Source organism: Xenopus laevis, chromosome 1L (genome assembly GCF_017654675.1).
Source record: "Xenopus laevis strain J_2021 chromosome 1L, Xenopus_laevis_v10.1, whole genome shotgun sequence".
Classification (NCBI taxonomy): Eukaryota; Metazoa; Chordata; class Amphibia; order Anura; family Pipidae; genus Xenopus; species Xenopus laevis.
Window position 1 is genome coordinate 182,977,700 of NC_054371.1, and position 20,145 is coordinate 182,997,844.

Genomic DNA, 20,145 nt, shown 5'->3' on the forward strand with positions numbered 1-20,145 from the left:
ATAACTCAACTGGACAGGATGGCCTTACCTATTAGGGGCAGATTTACTAAGGTTCGAATGGTAAATTAGAATTTTTGAGGTTTTTTTTTGGTCAAAACTCACAATTTCGAGCTTAAAACCACCAACTTGAAATTTGAATTAGAATTCAAATCCGAGATTTATCATCCCCCTACCCTTGAAGTAACTCGAATTTGATAGGTCGCCACCTAAAACCTGCTGAGTTGATGTAGGAGTCAATGGCAGAGGTCCGCAGAACTATTTGAAGAAGTTAATAGCCTTCCTGACATTCCAGTCTCTTTTAGGAGAAAAGCTTCATTTGAATTGCATTCAAATTTCATTCTAATTCAATTTGAGTTTTTGGGTCGGTAACATTCGTTCTAATTTTAGATGTTAAAGTTTTTTCTTAAATAAGATACCATTTTAGTTTGGAGGTCTACTGTAGATTTACGTCTACTGTATGTAGACTTAAAAGTGAAAATGAAAAGTGTGACACTTGTGAAAACTCAGTGTGAAGTTTGGCCAGAAAATGCTTAAATGTTCCTTTTTTACCTCCGTGTGAGCACTGACAGGCAGATTACTGTCCTGTCAGTGCCAAAACAAATAATGTGGAAGTGGGTCGAATCAGAGTTTTCTCCTCTAGTTGTGAGAAAACTCAATGTGTGCCATTACCCTTTAGAAGCCACAATGTGTTTGTACGATTACTACACAGTTTGTTACATATTCATTTCCTTTCATTATGGAACGTTCTGCATTATTTTTTATGGTCTGTAGAAATTACATTATTAAGTGCCGGCTCATTATTATATAACTGATCTGAATATAATGTTCAAACCTGTTATTACTTGAGGGCTTTCCAACTCACACTAACCTCCATTAGCCATTGACAGCAGTGTTCACAGTCAGTAGATTACTATTTCTTTGGCAGATCAACACTTTTCCATGTTTTTCATTTGCAATAACACAAGAATGTGTTCATACTATCATATAACTGTCAAGATTTTAGTGTTTATTTTTTCAGATATGGTTAGGTTGTTGGTTTAGAAGACAAAAAACTCTTTTCTTTCTGATACACAATTGAATTTTAGAATTAGACTCATAGTAAGATAATAAACATATAAATCTTTGTCCATATAACAGCTGTAAACAGGGAGTTGTTATAGTAAAAGAGACAAAATGTAGCATCTTTGCTGGATAAATCCTTTGTCCTTTCATTAAACCCCTTCAGTAATTCCGTTAAAGCTTTTCACTTGAATTTCTCTGATTAAAAAATACATGATCAGCCTCATGATACCTTAGCAATAAAAATCCAAAAGAGTAATATGTACTTTAAAACAGTTATTTAAAATAATAATTTGTACTTCTCATCATGTTTTAATGGTGAGTTTAAATTTCTCTTTCAACCATGTTTTAACATTTTTTTTTCCCTTCAGTTACATCAAAGAGTCTATAAATAAGTGATGTGCTCAGCCTGCCAGCTCTTACATGCATACCAATTACCTCTGTTGGTTTCAGAACACGTAGCCAGTACTTTAAACAAGCTAGATAATATTGCAAACTGAAATATTCAACATCTCCATCTTGCTACACTATCACCATGCACAGAAAGAATATAATTAGTAATCAAATTCACTGCTGGTAAGTTGAGTGGCATGATGCATTTTATATTGTGCTCATGTCTAACTCAATTAGCCTTCGGACTCAGTAGGTTACAAACCACACATCTAAACCAAAAGGAAAGTAGGTGTTTGTGTATTCCAATAGGCCAATTCATTGAACTCAGTACATGATTGCTTGGTTTTTAAATGCCGTTATTTGGATTATGAAAAGAGTAAATTTTACCAATAATAACTGTAACAAGGTCAGAAATTTGTGCAGCATAATAATAAAAGTTGATATAGTCTAATTAGACATACAGAAAATTGGCAACACATTTAGGGGCAGATTTATCAAAGGTCGAAGTGAAGGTTCAAAGTTAAAAACTTTGAATTTTGAAGTAATTTTTGGGTACTTTGACCATTGAATAGTCCAACTTCGATTTGAAGTTGAAAAAAATCTTTGAAATTCGAACATCAAAATTTATCATGTACTGTCTCTTTAAAACTTTGACTTCCACCATACGCTATTCCTTCGATTGTGCGATTCTAAGTTGGCCGAATACGGACCACTTCGACCCCCAAAAAACTTCGACCTCAATTCGATATGCCCCTAAGTGATTTGATTTGAAAACAAACATCATTTATTGAATTGGAAATTTAATTCTTCTATGTTGTTCTTATGTCATGTTATGTCATTTCTAAAGTTTAAATTTATAAACAACCTTTACAGAAACACCACTGAGTATATGCCGCCATACAAAAATGCACACACTCTGATATATATTCCACATATGCAAAGAAAAATAAATAATGATGAGCGAATTCATGAAACAGCGAAAATTTGCAAAACGCATTGAATTTAATGGGTGTCAAATTTTTTTTACAGCAATTTTTCTTGCTCCAAATGCATTAAAGTCAACGGGAGTTTTTTTCTTGTGTCTCTGCCACTTTTTTGTCCAACTGCGTTAAAATCAATGAGTATTTTTCTTATGCAATTTTTTTGCCCTAATACTGTACATTAAAGTCAATGGGTGTTTTTCTTGACTTTTTTATCCAAATGCATTAAAGTCAATGGACATTTTTTCTTATAGCAGCTTTTTGTCTCTGCAACTTTTTTGTAGCGGCAAATGGTTGTGGCTGGCATCACTAAAAATAGATCATCATAATCAGATATGAATCTTCTGTCAGGTATACTACAACAAACAAGAATGTTCTGTATAAGATACAAATATATTCGTAATTGGAAACTGAAAACAAGCACAAACACAAAAAAACATTTTGTGGGGAAAAAAAAAGCATTTTGTTGAACTTATGGGGAAGTTCAACAACTGGGCTTGCAAGTGTACTATTACATTTACAATATACAGCATGTTGATCATATACATATGACTAATAAACATAAGGATCTTGTTTAATGTGTAACTCAACATTTTTTTTCTTCCTGATTAAGACTCATTGAGGCAAGGAAGGAAGTAATGTATTTAGTTTTCAGGTTAATTGACTTGGCTTTGACATAATTTAGAGTGCAAAGGCATTAACATAATCATTTTTGCTGCAATAAAAGCAGGGGATTTGAACTGGAATATATTTGAGGGCATATTTATAAAGGTTAATAATGAGAACAGATTAATGGTTTGTCTGTACTAAATCTTGGTAATACAGTTCAAAATATATTAAGAAATGAGAACTATCAATCTCTGACGACTGAATACCCACTGAATTTAATTAAACTTAATATGCAGCACTTGGGGTGCCAAATGTTAGGCATCCCCAAATGATTGTATTGGCTTACCTGAAAACCTGGGCTGGTGCTCCTACCAGCAGAAAACTGCACTGGTCAGGGGTTATACCAGTGAGCACCATGGAGTGAACCACTTCCGTCTTCTTCTTTCTTCAAATTTCCCGGGGCAAATGCATGCACAGTTGAACAAAATAGACGACTTTTTAGTTAAAGTTCGGCTTTTCGTTCTACTGTGCAGCCACACAAAGAAGGGGAAGACGGAAGAAGATCGTTCCGTTTTGCTCACTAGTATAACCCCAGGCCGGTGCAGTTTCAGGTCAAGTCAATACAATTGGCACCCCCAAGTGCTGAAAGCATTTTCTTCTCCTTTAATACACTCCCTTTCTTTCCCCCCACCTTACCTTAACTTCTATTTTCATTTTAATAACTGATATATTTTAATTTCTACCGTTATGAATACAGCTATGATGAATTTTTTATTTTAAATTGACTTACTGCTACGCTCTTGGTATATGCTACTTTGCAATACATGCAATAGTATACTTGTATTCTTCCTTGTTAAGCAACATTGTTATAACCAATAAAAATGACATATTATTATTATCATCGTATTTTCAACGTATGTAATTAAAGCGTTCCAATATTTTATGCATTAGTAAATGAAATAGATTGTGTTGCTCATTTACTTCTACATATTTTATGAAAGCATGAAAGCATACACAAGACATTTTGGCAAAAATACTAAACTTTTCATTGAACTGTATGTCATAAAATGTAATAAATGTAATATATAATAAAAGCCCCAAATGTGCTTGGGAACAGTAACCCATGTAAACCAATAAAATATTTATTTTCAGCATGTGACTAGGAAATGCTACCTGGTACCCTAGGCACCACACTTCAGTTCATTGCGGGAGTGACATCTGTAAGTGATGTCAAGCATATAACTGATTATACCACTTCCACCAACGTGTGTCAAAAATTTAATCCTAACCTCTCAAGCCCCAAGTTTAGCTGCTGGATTTAACCACAAGTCTCTGGCAGCAGCTGGGGAGATTATTTATTTTTACAAAAAAAAAACCCCTGTATTTGTTATAAAGGACTATATATAAATATGGCATTTTTGATTGGATGCCATAATTTCTGACTTTTTGCATCAAAAGTTTTTTTAGGCCCAAGTTCATTGTGTGCAGGCTGCTGTTGGTACCCTGGATTCCAAGGTTCCTCTGTGTCAATAAGTCCATATAATTGTTATAATGTAAGCAAATGAGTCCCATCAAAGTAAACTTCTTTAATAAGTAGTAAGTATTTGTTTGCATCTTACATGCATTTGTGCCATTTTGTTCTTATATCTACTTACTGGAATACAGTGTGACTCAGCCGGAATACCCTGATTAATTTATCCAATATGGATGAGTTGCTAAAATATAGAAAAATGGTTAGTCAAGTGAGTTAAACAAAAATCCTTGTATCATTTTTACCTCCACTGTAAGACTGTAACAATATCCTTTATGTTTTTGTCATTGCATATGCTTGTTTCAAAAAATGTCTAATTAAAAGTCAAGTTACAAATGAAATGTAAAGATGTAAGAATCAGATAACTAGTAATAGCACATTAGGGAAATATATTAATGACAGGAGTTTACTGCTACTGGAAATAATACATTTTATAGTAATCAGATGTTAAGGATGTATAGTAGATTAAGAATATTTAAGATAATAATTTAAGAATATAAGATTTAATTTAGTCAGTATTTACAAATAAATGTACATAATATACAGGTATGGAACCAGTTATTCAAAATGCTTGGAACCTGGTGTTTTCTGGATAAGGGGTCTTTCTGTGATTTGGAACACCAGACCTTAAGGGGCCCATTTATTATCAAACTATTTTTTTTCTACAAATTTCAAAAAAATTGTTGTATTACTATTTTTTTCCAAAAAATGGAGGTGAAAAAACCATGAAAAACGCTAATGCAAAACTTTACAGGTAAAAGTTGTTATAGAAGTCAATGGGAGCTGCGCTGATCCTACTGGACCATTTAAATCAATGTAGAGGTTTTCGCTAGGAATTGTCTGAAAAACTAAATTTTTTAATTACAATTTTTTATTAGGAAGCATCTTTTAATAAATTCCATGGCATTTGTGGTTTCAGAGACGTGAGTTTAGATGTGCTTTCAAAAACCACTAAAACCACTAAAATTCGACCTCCAATAAATAGGCCTCCACCTTTGCTAAAAATCATTTAACATAGTAACATAATAACAATAACATTCCTAACTGCTAGTTTATCTAGAGAAAGCCAAAAAACCCCATCTGAAGCCTCTCCAATTCACCTCAGAGGGATAAAAAAATGGCAATCAGACCAGTCCCTGGATCAATTTGTACTATGAGCTATCTTTCATAATCTTTTTTCATTATGTTTCAGTTATCTTTTATGAATTCCAATAGGATTGTTCTGCCTTCAATGAGGATTAAGTATGTCTTAATCGGGATGAAGTACAAGGTATTGTTTTATTATTACAGAGAAAAAGGAAATCATTTTTTAAAATGTGAATTATTTGATTAAAATGGGGGTCTAGGGGAGATGGGCTTCCCATAATTTGGAGCTTTCTGGATAACAGGTATCCAGATAACAGATCCCATACTTGTATTATTTGTCCTGTACTAGGATATTGTCTCAGTTTTGTATGTGTTGTATAAACAACAAATGGCACTGTACTGTGAAGTTTTCATTGTAGGTGTATAGTTCTAAAAATCAGGCCAAAGTGCTTATTGTATATGTATATACAATGTCAGAGAGACCTGTCCTCTTACACTAGTGTTTACACATCTTTCATGAACATGTAGAGAGCTCATTATTAATGTAAATTCATCATGATCATTAGAACAGTTCAAATATTCTACACAATTCCAGTGTTCTCATTATCTTTAAAGGGATCCTGTCATCGGAAAACATGTTTTTTTCAAAACGCATCAGTTAATAGTGCTACTCCAGCAGAATTCTGCACTGAAATCCATTTCTGAAAAGAGCAAACAGATTTTTTTATATTCAATTTTGAAATCTGACATGGGGCTAGACATTTTGTCAGTTTCCCAGCTGCCCCCAGTCATGTGACTTGTGCCTGCACTTTAGGAGAGAAATGCTTTCTGGCAGGCTGCTGTTTTTCCTTCTCAGTGCAACTAAATGTGTCTCAGTGGGACATGGGTTTTTACTATTGAGTGTTGTTCTTAGATCTACCAGTCAGCTGTTATCTTGTGTTATGGAGCTGTTATCTGGTTACCTTCCCATTGTTCTTTTGTTTGGCTACTGTGGGGGAAAGGGAGGGGGTGATATCACTCCAGCTTGCAGTACAGCAGTAAAGAGTGATTGAAATTTATCAGAGCACAAGTCACATGACTTGGGGCAGCTGGGAAATTGACAATATGTCTAGCCCCATGTCAGATTTCAAAATTGAATATAAAAAAAATCTGTTTGCTCTTTTGAGAAATGGATTTTAGTGCAGAATTCTGCTGGAGCAGCACTTTTAACGGATTCATTTTGAAATTTTTTTTTTCCCATGACAGTATCCCTTTAACAGCAGCAAAGAGATACCAGTATTCTTAACCAACCAGTTAATTATGTTATTGGTAATTATATAGTTAAATATGATTTTGTTTGGCATATGCATGATGATAGCTATCAGTATATGTAGAGGGGGGTTATCAATGTTTAATATGTTATGAATCATGTTTTAAATATAAGCACATTTGTCATTTAGTTTAATTAAAATTCCAGATCAATCGTCATCATAATCATTTATTTATGTAACGGCAACAAGTTAAACAGTGCTTTACGAACAGGGAACAAACAGTAAATAACAAACAAGGGTTTACAGAATATGATAGGATTATCAGAAGAGTTTACAAACTAAAGATTTAGGATACCATTGAGACATAAGGATTTTAGAAACAAATTTGTGATTTCTAATACCTTTATGGCTGATTAATTAAGATACATTGAATAAGCTTACCTTCTAATACTTTTATGGCTGATTAATTAAGATACATTGAATAAGCTTCCCTAAACAGGTGGGTCTTTGGGAGCATTTGAAAGTTTGAATAGAAGGAGAAAGTCTGACAGCTCGAGGCAGAGAGTTCCAGAGAAAAGCAAAAGCCAGAGAGTATTCTTGTAGACAAGAATGGGCTAAAATGATAAGAGGAGAAAGAAGAGAGGCAAAGGTCAGATGCAGAGCATTTTGAGACTAGAGATGACAAATAAGGAGGGGCTTCATTGTTAAAGAGCCTTAAATGTGAGTGTTAGTAATTTGAATTTGATTCTGGAGGAGACTGGGAGCCAGTGAAGATATATGCATATAGGAGCAGCTGATGTTGGGCGTAAGACAGATCCTTGAGGGACTCAAACAGAGAAAGGGAACGTAGTAAAAGTAGAGTTAGAAAAAACAACTTTAAAGGAATGGTTAGAAATATAAGATGTAATCCATTAAAGAGCAGTGTCACGAATACCAGCTGAGTATAGAATGTCTAGGAGGAGTGGGTGATCAAATGTGTCAAAGACTGCAGAGAAATCTAGAAGTATGGAATAGTGACCTACAGACTTTGCCAGGAGAAGAGCATATGTATGTATGTACATGTATATATATATATGTATATATATATATATATATATATATATATATATATATATATATATATTATATATATATATATAATATATAGACAAATACAAGATTCCTCTGCACTCAACCCATTATCAATATATTTAAGACAGCGACATTTTGTGCATACTGCTACTGAAAAATGCCTTACCCTTTAAACAAAACAGGGATTGTTTGTCCATATATTGCAATATATTTAAGCTGGCCAACTACGTCAAAGTCATCCCATATCTGGCCAGTCCTATGCTCAACTTTCATCTGACTCACCAAGAACTCTATGGTTTAATTATACATTATATAAAAGGGACGAATACGTTTTACCTGCAACTTACTAGCTGCTTTCAAAGTAAAACTCCCAAACTTGGCTGCCCTTTTATTAGACACCAGTGGGATCACCTGACTATAGTTGGAGGGGGTGGGAGCTACAACATGGAGCTGGTCACTGCTCCTGTATAACTATAACAAAAAAGGGCAGCCAAGTTTGGGAGTTTTACTTTGAAAGCAGCTAGTAAGTTGCAGGTAAAACGTATTCGTCCCTTTTATATAATGTATAATTAAACCATAGAGTTCTTGGTGAGTCAGATGAAAGTTGAGCATAGGACTGGCCAGATATGGGATGACTTTGACGTAGTTGGCCAGCTTAAATATATTGCAATATATGGACAAACAATCCCTGTTTTGTTTAAAGGGTAAGGCATTTTTCAGTAGCAGTATGCACAAAATGTCGCTGTCTTAAATATATTGATAATGGGTTGAGTGCAGAGGAATCTTGTATTTGTCTATATGTTTTTTGTGGTCACACCCTCATTGCACCCCCGCCTAATGATTTTAAAAACTAGTGGTGAGCACAACTTTCCCCTGTTTGTTATAGTTATACAGGAGCAGTGACCAGCTCCATGTTGTAGCTCCCACCCCCTCCAACTATAGTCAGGTGATCCCACTGGTGTCTAATAAAAGGGCAGCCAAGTTTGGGACCCTCATTTAGAAAGCTGGAAAGAGTCAGAAGAAGAAGACAAATAAAAAACAAAAAAATGATAAAAAATGATAAAGAAAAATAATGAAGGCCAATTGAAAAGTTTCTTAGAATTTGCCATTCCGTTACAACTTAAAGTTAACTTAAAGGTGAAACACCCATTTAACATTTTTTTCTTTTAATTTTTTAATAAAGAAATACTGTATATAGTAAATAAATATAGCTTTCTAATAATGTAATTCATAGAATAACCATAACCCATTTTTAATATGAGCCTTATTTATTTAGCACATATTTCTAATTGTTCAGAAAGATCTGGACAATAAGAGAGGTAACCAGTAGAATGCGAGTGTTAAATGAATTCTCCTTCAATACTCTTTCCTGTTCTGGGATCCGGGGTTCTATATAAAAAGATTACACCTTATAAAAAAAGAAAACCAACCATATTGACAAAACCCCCTTTCTCTATTTCATTGAATTCGTAGCCAATTCCTAATAGTGAAAACATACAATTTCACTTCATGGGTAAAATATTTAGCTTGAACAGGAATTGATAAAAATTTCATAACCACAATATTCCATTCATAGCTTCACACCAAAATCAGGAACAAAATTGCATACAGGAAAATGACTATATTATGTATTCACTTTATAATAAACCTTTCCAATGGAAATTGTTCAACCACAGTTACACAGTGCTCTTAGGAACTAAGTTATTATCCCCCATTGAGTTAGTGCTTTCCATGCATAGTAAGAAAAATTCATACAGAAAAATAAACTGTATCATTCCTGTTTATTACTTTACTTTACTGAGAGGTGCTGACATTATGGAGTTCAGTCTGCTGTTATAAATCAGCATGCTATGGATGTACTCAGCAAGCATTCACAGTTCCTTGGTAACAACTCTCATCAAGGCAGCCAGCTGCCACAGTACTTCAGATCAAACCACCTTTACAAATGCCTACTACTGTACTAACACATTTATTTCCATTACAATTTCATATTAAGTATAACTGAGTATTATTTGTAAGTTCAGCATGTTCAAATTATATTTAAAATATAAAATTCAACCAAAACAAAGCGCTTCATGTTTACACACACCATGTCATACCATTTATTTATTTAATCAAAGTGGAAATTATGAGCATTGAATCCTTTCATCCTTGTCTCTTCTGGATTGCATAATCTAGTTTATCATCTCTTTGAATGTAGTCCTGAAGCTCTTTTTTCACGCTGATGTGTCCAGAGATTAGAAGTGACATCAATATTTATTGAAAAGATTCAGAGAACATAAAATGTCCTTTCCAAAAAGAAAAAAGAAACAGATGATACGTTAAATTAATACTAGGTATCGGATTTTTAAATCGTTTTCAACAGAAAGTAGTTGTACAAATGCAATATTTAACCTGGAAGCAAAACTTAAAATTAAAAATATGCAGATGACATTAAATAACTGAATAAGTGAATATTGGTGGTAAACATTAACATTTTTAAAATCACTGCTTTCTAAGTTTAATTTCAACCTGGGCTCTAGCTGCTGTTTTCCCAGTGGTGGGTCAGTGTGGTTTCCTCTTTGAAATTCAGCTTCCTCCAATGGTTAGCTAATTTTTGAGAGAACATTAGTGGAAAACATCAACATTCTTAAAATCTAGGAGTTTGCATGTTGTCCTTGAAGTGTGTCTGTGGAGGTTTCCTCTTTGTGCTCCAGTTTCCTCCCATTGGTTTATTAACGCCTCTTTTCAATTTTAAATGCCTTCTAAATTAAACTTAGTATGTCTATTGAGTGAATTTGAAAAAAAAAAAAAATAGATATATATATAAAATTCGAGTGTGACGTCATTAATACGTGCATAGGTAAATAGTGCATTTTTATTCACGTATTAGTGACGTCACACTCGAATTTTGGCGCCACTCTTTGTTTAAATTTTGGGTTGTAATATGCACTGTTCTCACTTCCTGAGGACGGCTCATGTATAGGAGCCGAAACGTTGGAATAAACCACCAGTTTTTTTGCACAACATAAGTCCTGTGAGTGCGGTTTTTGTTCTATTTGTGTATACTACTATATAACCGGCACCCAGGCAGCTGATATCTCCAATAGGTGGGTGCTCCAGCCTTACCAAGGATTATATATATATATATATATATATATATATATATAATATATATATATATATATATTGTATAATATTTTATATTATAGATATGAATTCTAAACAATGTGTTATGTTGGCACTATGTAAACAAAATTATAAATAAATGCAAATTAAACCTTTACATTCCACTTGAGATTTTAGCAATGTGTCAGCATTTTTTGTTATTATTACTAAGGGGGTTATTTGATAAACTCCGACTGCAAAAATCACGAAAAATTTGTGATTTTTTTTATTAAATCAGACTTTTTAAAAAATCAAAAATTTTTCAGAATTATTAAACCCAGAATATGGAAATGTCTGAATCTGAAATCCGGCATCTCAGACCTGTCGAGGTTGCATATCAGTCAATGGGAGAAGTCCCAATGATTTTTTGATGTGCACTGAGTTTCGTGCAAAACCCCAACGTTTTTAGAGTTTTCGGAAGAAAATTACGAAAAAAAATCATGAAAATCAGATAAAAAATCCCAAAAAATCATGAAAATCGGATTTTTTCCTGCAAGGCAAATTTTCAGGAAAATGTAATATGTAAAATCTAATAAATACGCGTAAAAACCTGAGCGTATTTGATAGGAGTTTGTAGCAGAAAAAAATGAGATAAATTCAGACTTTGATAAATAACCCCCTTAATGTTAGGTATTCACTGAATCCATGATTTTGTTGGGGATAGTGCCAGGAATCAGCCTGGTCTCCCAGTGTCCCTGACAGTTAATCAAGTAACTCTGCTAGTTACACCCCTTTTTAAAATGAATAATCGTATTTGTAAATCTAATAATTACACTGCAGTGGTGGTAAGAAAGTGGTTAATTTATTCAGAATGAAAAAAGAATTAACTGCTGCAATCTAGGAGGCTTGTCGATGGGCCATAGTTGCGGGGATATAGCCCTTCTAAGGCCCATACTGTATATCAAACACGAAAGGATATCCCAAAAACTCTAATTAAGTTAAAAATATAATTTTGATTTAACATAAAGTTAAAAGAATAGGCATACAGACCAACTGGTTGTAACAGCTTACCCTGGTGGTCTAGTGGGGGGACGGTGGGCCTCTGTTGTATTTATAGGCGCATGCACGCTGGCATGTTGACCCCAGCGCGCAAGGGCGAGAAATTCAAATATTTAAAGGGGTATTGTATAGTTTTTCCTGGCCCATTATAGGATTTGTTCCTGGTGCTGGTTACTTGCTACTACAATTCTACTACAATTCTGACCCTCTGTATCCTGATCCATTGCCTGAACTCTGACTATTCCTTCTGCTTAATCCATCTATTGATCTCCCGGTTTTGACCCTTGCCTGCCTGACCTCGCTTTGTACACTGCCTGCCCAGACCCAGCCTGATTTGTTTACGCTCACTTTCTGCCTGCCTCAACCCGGCCAATTCCGAATACGATTCTGTCTAACACCTTGTACCATGACCTTCTGCCCAAAGACTTTGCTAACAGTCGTGCCCCACTGCTTATCCAGAACCACTAGCCTTGCACCTCTCGTTTAAGTCCTGGTGGCATCCAAGTAGCTGAGGGCTCCTCCTGAGCACGAGCCGAGACCAGGGTGCTTGGTAGTGATGGGCTAATTTATTCGCCAGGCGCAAATTCGCTGCAAATTTGTGCGATTCGCCGCCAGCGAATAAATTCGCGAAACGCCAGGGAAAATTTGCGGCAAAAATTCGCCAGCATTTTTTCCAAAAAAACGGACGCCGACGTCAAAAACGGGCGCCGGCGTAAAAACGTTTCGCGAATTTTTCATCGTTCCGCGAATTTCACACGAAATTCGCAAATTTTTCGGCGAAGCGAAACGGCGCAAATTCGCCTATCACTAGTGCTTGGCATTTGTTCTGGTGTTGGGTGCCGACCGTGACACTGGTATTCCGTCTTATGCGTTTCATACCCTGTGGTACTAATTCATAGGCATTAAATCCTTATAATAATAAAGAAATATATAGTAAATAAATATAGCTTTCTAATAATGTAATTCATAGAATAACCAAAACCCATTTTTAATATGAGCCTTATTTATTTAGCACATATTTCTAATTGTCCAGAAATATCTGGACAATTAGAGAGGTAACCAGTAGAATGTGTTGAATGAATTCAACTTCAATACTCTTTCCTGTTCTGGGATCCGGGGGATCTATGAGAAAAGATTACAAGTTAATATTGGTGGAAAACATTTTTAAAATCATTAGCTTTCTAAGTTTAATTTCAAACTGGACACTATATGCTATCGAATCTGATATCATAGATATGAATTCTAAACTTTGTACAATGCATCATGTTGGCACTATACAAACAATAAATTATAAATGCAAATTAAACCTTTACATTCCACTTGAGATTTTAGTAATGTGTCAGCATTTTTTGTTATTATTACTAAATGTTAGGGATTCACTGAATCCAGGATTTTGTTGGGGATAGTGCCAGGAATCAGCCTTTTTCAGAAGGATTCACCTGAATCCAAGTGCCTGGCTGAATCCTTAAAATCCTTAAAACCACATGACTTTTGTCGCACAAACAAGGGAGTACAAAAAGTTTTTTTTTTCTTTCACCCTTCCTAAACTTGATTTTTATATGTAAATTAGGGTTTGGATACAGTTCAGGTATTCAGACAAATGTTTCAAGAAGGATTCAGGATGCAGCTGAATCCCAAGATTTAATTACATTTAGGCTGCATTTGATGCATCCCTAAATATAATGAAAATGTAAAAATTTTATGTATGTCTTTAATGTATGTGTTTGAAACACCAGCTATAGTTTATTTATAGAAAATACATATAAAAGTTGCATATATACTGCAAAACCCTTACTACTTCAGTCATTTAATTCAATGGCTAGGGCAGATTGTATGATGGTTGGTTTTGAAATATTCTGTGCTTTCTTTGTACTATATGTGGTTTAAAATTTCATAGTTGACCTTAAACATGCAAATTTAAATGGATAATAAAAGTTTTTCTTAAAACACTATGGGGCTCATTTATTAAACCTTCATTTTTTCTGGTTGAAAAATAAAAACGAAAATTTACTCAGATTTATCATACCCCAAAGCTGCTAAAAATTGAATCTATAAAAACGCCATCTCAAACCTGTCAAGCTCATGTAGAATTCAATGGCAGATATCCCTGAAGTTGTATGTTGACATCGTGATCTGAGCTGGGTAATCTGAAAAAATCTGGGGTTTTGTCCAATAATCTAAAAAAGACTAGTTTTAGCTGCAGAAATTCCATAAAAGGAGTAAATTGTATGATATGAATTGATGCTCAATTTTGTTACAACGTTTTGTCACTTAGATTTTTTCTAGTAAAATGATTGATAAATGAGTTCAATTAGTGGAAGGGAGTTTAGTCAACTTTGTTTTCATAAAAGACTGAGATTACTGAGTTTTAGTAAATCAGCGCTTGTGTATACATTGTGATTATATCTGAAAAAGAATTTCCTTAAATCATGCACTGCGCATGCCCATAAGTACCTGATATTATTTTGTATGATGTATTCTTATACTCTTGTGTACTTAATTCAATGCATTTTAGTGAGGAGCAAGAACATTTTCCCTAATGCTGCATACACCACTTGACTACCTGATTACACATTTATAAAATGTTCTTCAACCTCCATAAAACGTTGTAATCCTCACACGTGGGATGATTATTTAACATTTAATTGCAATACAACCAGTTACAACTGGCAGCTACAACTATTGATATGTTCATTATGTTTTGATTGCTGTAATAGAAATAAATAAAATCAAGCAACATACATAAACATGTTCACTACTTTACAAATTACACAGCTTGCTAATAGAAACTGCCACTAAATTTTACACAGATATGTGTATCTGAAATTCATATGGCATTTGATTCTGGTAAAAAAGCAGCAAACATTTAGATATTTAGGGTATTTTAATAGAAAACCTTTTTTTACAATAGTTCCGATTGAAGACACCATGGAAGAAACATTGTATTTAATTCCATGAATTTAAATGTGTCAAAGGTATTAAGAATGCTAATCTTATTGCAGTAGGTGACTAATGAGTCAATGAATTCTGGGAAAATAATAAAATAAATGTGCAATTAATCAAGTAATAGATGCAATAGCATACTGTAGTTGTAAAAATGACAATATAATTTAATGAGATTTCTGTTTTTGCTAATTAAACAGAAGCCATATTTTTAAACTATAAAACTAACATATATTTCACCAACTGGTATTGTTCACTAAGCATTCAAAATCAACACATGTTGGACTGGTATCTCTCCTATTTCTCACAGTGGTGCTACTAATTATGCCTTAATCTCTCTTTCTGATCCTGTTTTTATCTTCAATACAGAAATCATTGGTTTGTCTTCTGATGAGTTTTCTGAGATCTTCTGTCAATTCAGCTTCTTTTATTTATTGCAAGCAACTGCACACATTGCACATATGTTATAGGGGAATGGTTCCAAATATGATTTCAAGGCCTAATAATAGGTGGTGTTTATTTCAGTTTGTAAAATGATTTCTTATAGATACATGTATTCATTTTTTACTGTTAAAGAAATATAGCTTAAGTAGAGAAAAGGGGTCAAACTGGTTTTCATAAAAGCCTTGAAAATCAAATATAATTTCTATCTTTCCAAGTCAGTCACAGGCTCTAGACAGTTTGTAATTCACTTGTTCTTCATGTGATGTTACAGTCACTTTTGCAATGTTGTTCATTTGTGCCTGTTACATATTCTCATCAACTTTTTCACTCTCTGTTTTACTCTCACCTTGTAGAATATTTTGACCTATTTTTTAATACAAGATGTAGGCTATTTTAAAAGTTGGAACTGAAAAAACATTTCATACCTTTTAAATCAATTTATAGAATCATAATCATTTCAGTACAGTATTTGCAAATTGTTTCACTTGATCTGATGTTTTTATTAAAACAAAGTTGACTTTACTCCCATCCATGAATTTAACTCATTTATCAATAATTGTTTATGAAAAAGTCAGAGAGAAAAAACGTTTCGACAAATTTGTGTGTCAATTCGAATCAATCGATTGATGCTCCGAAAACTCAACTTTATCAAATTGTCCCTGCGAAAACTTGAATGGATTATTGGATGAAAACCCCAACGCAGATCACAATGTCAAGAAACAACTTCAGGGACATCTGCCAGATTTTACCTGCTTTGGGGTATTATAATTCTCTAAAAATTTCATTTTTTTCCCACTAAAAATTCAAGTTTTCCCCTTTAAAAACTAGACCAGAAAATTTTGAGGTTTGATAAATGCTCTCAAAAGAGCATCCAGAAACTTAATTCTGCCTGGTTACTATTTCTTATATAAGCGCCCAGTTAAACTATGACTAACTCTATTTTGTAGGTTGGTCAGAACTACTACAATACTGTTACTGCTCTGAAATAATTTAGCCTATGAATTGCCTACCCTGGTTTTATCTCCCCATAAATTGTTTTAACCTGACAATTCAGAGTCTAAGTCTTTGACACAATATTGTTGTTGAATCTCTTTGACACAATATTGTTGTTGAATCACACAACAAACTATGCTATTTGCTTTTTATGCTGAAATACAACCAAAATCACATGGTTTAATCTTCTAAAAATCTGTTGGCAGTTATGTGCTTTAAATATAATTGATATTCTCTATTCTTTTAAATTATTTTTTAAAATAAAAAGGGGTTTCATTGGCAACCCTCTGAGATTAGGATTAATATAAAACTATAAAAGTTAAAATTTCATTAGAACAACTTTGTTTACAGGCTATTCATAAATAAATGTGATTGTTTCTTTGATATTAAATCCAAAAGCACTGCAATCATTTCATGTATGCTCTCAGTAGTGGGTGAGAATTATGTATCTGTGACTAAAATAAAAGTGCAAGCTTGGATGATTTTTATTTTATTCTGTTTATATTTGAGAGGCCACTTTCTCCATTCTCTTGACATTTCTTTAACTGATGTCTTCTTGTTCATTGTGTCTCTTTACTGGATTCTCATAGTTTGCCTATCCTTTCCCTGATGATTTTCAGCTCAATTTGTTCTGACACTAATTAAATTCTCCCTGTCTGTCATTGTCTATATTGCTAGCTTACTTGCTCATCAAAAAAGGATGTTCTACCTCTAGGCACATGCTGTATATAGTATTATATGTCTGAATACAAACATTGTGTCTCTAAATGTGTTTTGAATCTTATATATAGTTAACTATATGTTTTATTGAAAATGCATTCCAAAGCTTTTATTCTGCACTTAAAAGGCTTGGAAATGTTGACAAAAGAAATACATCTTGTTACAACATTTGTGCATAGATTAGCAGATGTGAATTGAATGAATCTTTGTATGAAACTTTATAGCAGGATAAAAAATGTGGATGTTTACTGTATGTGCCAGATGCATAATTCAAGTCTGCTACACATGTGTATGTCTATAAAACATAACTCACAAAGGATGTATGTTTTTTATAAATAAGAATATTTAGCAGTGGATGGTATTATTAGTGATATAAAGTTAAAGGATGACCAATATTTCTTAAGAACCCATCATCAAGGTTATTAGCCATATACAAAGGAGATTGTGGGAGCATTTTGAAGTCAAGAAAATATAAGTAAAGGTAAATGCCACTGAACTGGCTAAACCCATCATAAATTATAAAGATGGACTTATTCAGCTCATTATCGTTGCCTCATATGCAGCTACACTGTGCCAGTCCCAAAGTTACACCTACACATATTAAAACATATCCACATGCACACTCTACATTATAGCAACTACAATCCACATCCACCCACCATCTAAGGAATTCCATACCTTATTCCTGTCCAGATCTTTCTGGACAAGCTCATTAAAATAAAGGGTTTCATCTTTTAATTGTCAATATGAGGCAAAGGTTAACTGTATTATCCACAGAGCATCATTAGTATGGATTACATCAGTGTTATCATTTATAACATGAGCAGTCTCCTTTAACTAAACTAGGTGTTACAGGTCTGTATTATCTTAAAAATGATGCTTATATTCATTTAAAATAAAGTAAAAAATGTAAAATATGTATTATTACTTGACTTTACTTACTAAAAACTGATTTTTAATCTATGATTATCCCTCATAAGTCAGGATATGATTTATTTTGAATTCTACACTGTCACTGTGTATTTAAGTGGTGTATATTGTTTGTCTTATCTATAACTTTGCTGCACAGGCAGTAGCAATATAGTGTTTGCCTGGATTCAAAGTCCCTTGAGAGCAGTAAAGTCTAAGAAATATCTCTAACAAATGTTGCAGCTATTAATTCCTTCAGCGATGGGCAGATGTGCATTGCTCAGTGGCAAATGGTCACAGATCATTAAACAGGCATCCTTTTTCTAAGCTCTTATGTCAAGGAAAAAAGTCAGCCCTCAATCACTATGGAGATGTTTGTGCACCTTTTACTTTATTCAGTCTAGCACTACAAAAAAATAAGTTTTCTGAAGAGCGAACAGTTGAGTAATTGACTCAGTCCAACAGCTGCTGTCATAGGGCCATTGCTACAAGAAATTATATTAGCTTTTCTTTAAAAATTATTCAAGGCAATAAGTCATGTCTGACACAAAGGACATATCCATGAAATGTCTATACTGCAAAAAAGAAAGTACAGTACAGAAAATAATTAATGTCACTCACAGGGCTAACAAAAAGTTTAATAATTAAGAGACATTTTTATACCCAGATACAACCGCCAACAGATCCAGATAAGGTTAAATACTGCAAAATATACACTAGAAATATGTGAATCTTTAATAACAAATACAAACCATTCTGAAGCATGAAATATCATATTTGAGTGTAACACAATAAGTGGTGCATAATCTCATTTCCATATTAATCTGTTTTTAAAATATGTTCCAGCTAGACATATTGATGATAGATACAAATATACAGTGACGTAGTAGACAAGTAGATGGACAGATAAATAGATGATAGTTGATAGATAGATGATAAATAAATAGTTTGATAGATGATAGATAGATAGATTCAGTTTAGTGAAATTAACTATTATAAAGAAAAACTGAGTTTGGAGATTAAGATTTTCTTTTTTTTCGTACTATAATTTGATGTTTTTCAAACTTACATTTCTCATAACAGAAAAATATTTTTCACAGTATCTATGACAAAGAAATTGCAAAATAAACAGAAAAGAAAAAGAAATTATAATAAACATCATAAGTAGCTCCTTCTTCGGTTAAAGAACGTTAGACAGACAACTTCTAATATCACTGTGTTTTAAAAGAATCTTTACAAAGTCTTCTTGAATATATTTTCCCCAAAGTCTGTTGGAATTGCCTATTCATAATGTAATTTATTGGTAACTTCTTTAATTATTTGTGCAGGGATTGGCACATCCTGTTTTTCTAGCAATCAAAATGCCTGCAAACATATCTGTATTTTTGATACTTTGTAGGGGTTAGGTACCAATTATTACTGTTCCAATTTATCCATAACTGGAATTTTGAGTGCATCCTTGGTCTCATTAGAATATAATAAATATTTGCCAGACCTTTTCTAATTTCTAATCCATGTGTGAATATATTTTCAAATTCATACAGTGGTCTTATTTTGGACTGCGGAAGAAATGTTAGTTAATATTGTATTTGTAAATACTTGCAACATTTTTTCTAGACTGAATTCTTTTCTTAGACATGCAAATGATTTCAGTTGGTCAGCAATGTATAAGTATATCAGTCTTAATGAACCTTTTTTTATCCCAAGTTTTAAGGTTTGTATAGGTTGAGATTCAGATTTTTACATGTATAATTATATATATAAATTATATCAGCCTGGCCTGACATGCTTTAAAAGTACATTTTTATCAGTCTGTATACAAGTGACAATTACTTACAAATTTTATTAAATTTTTTTCTTTACGTATAACAATTCTTCGATCTCCAAATGTATTAAAGTCTATGGGAGTTTTTTCTTGTTGCAACTTTTTTTTGTCTCTGAGACTTTTTTGTCCAGATGCATTAAAGTCAATGGGCATTTCTTCTTATGGTGACTTTTTGTCTTGGCAACA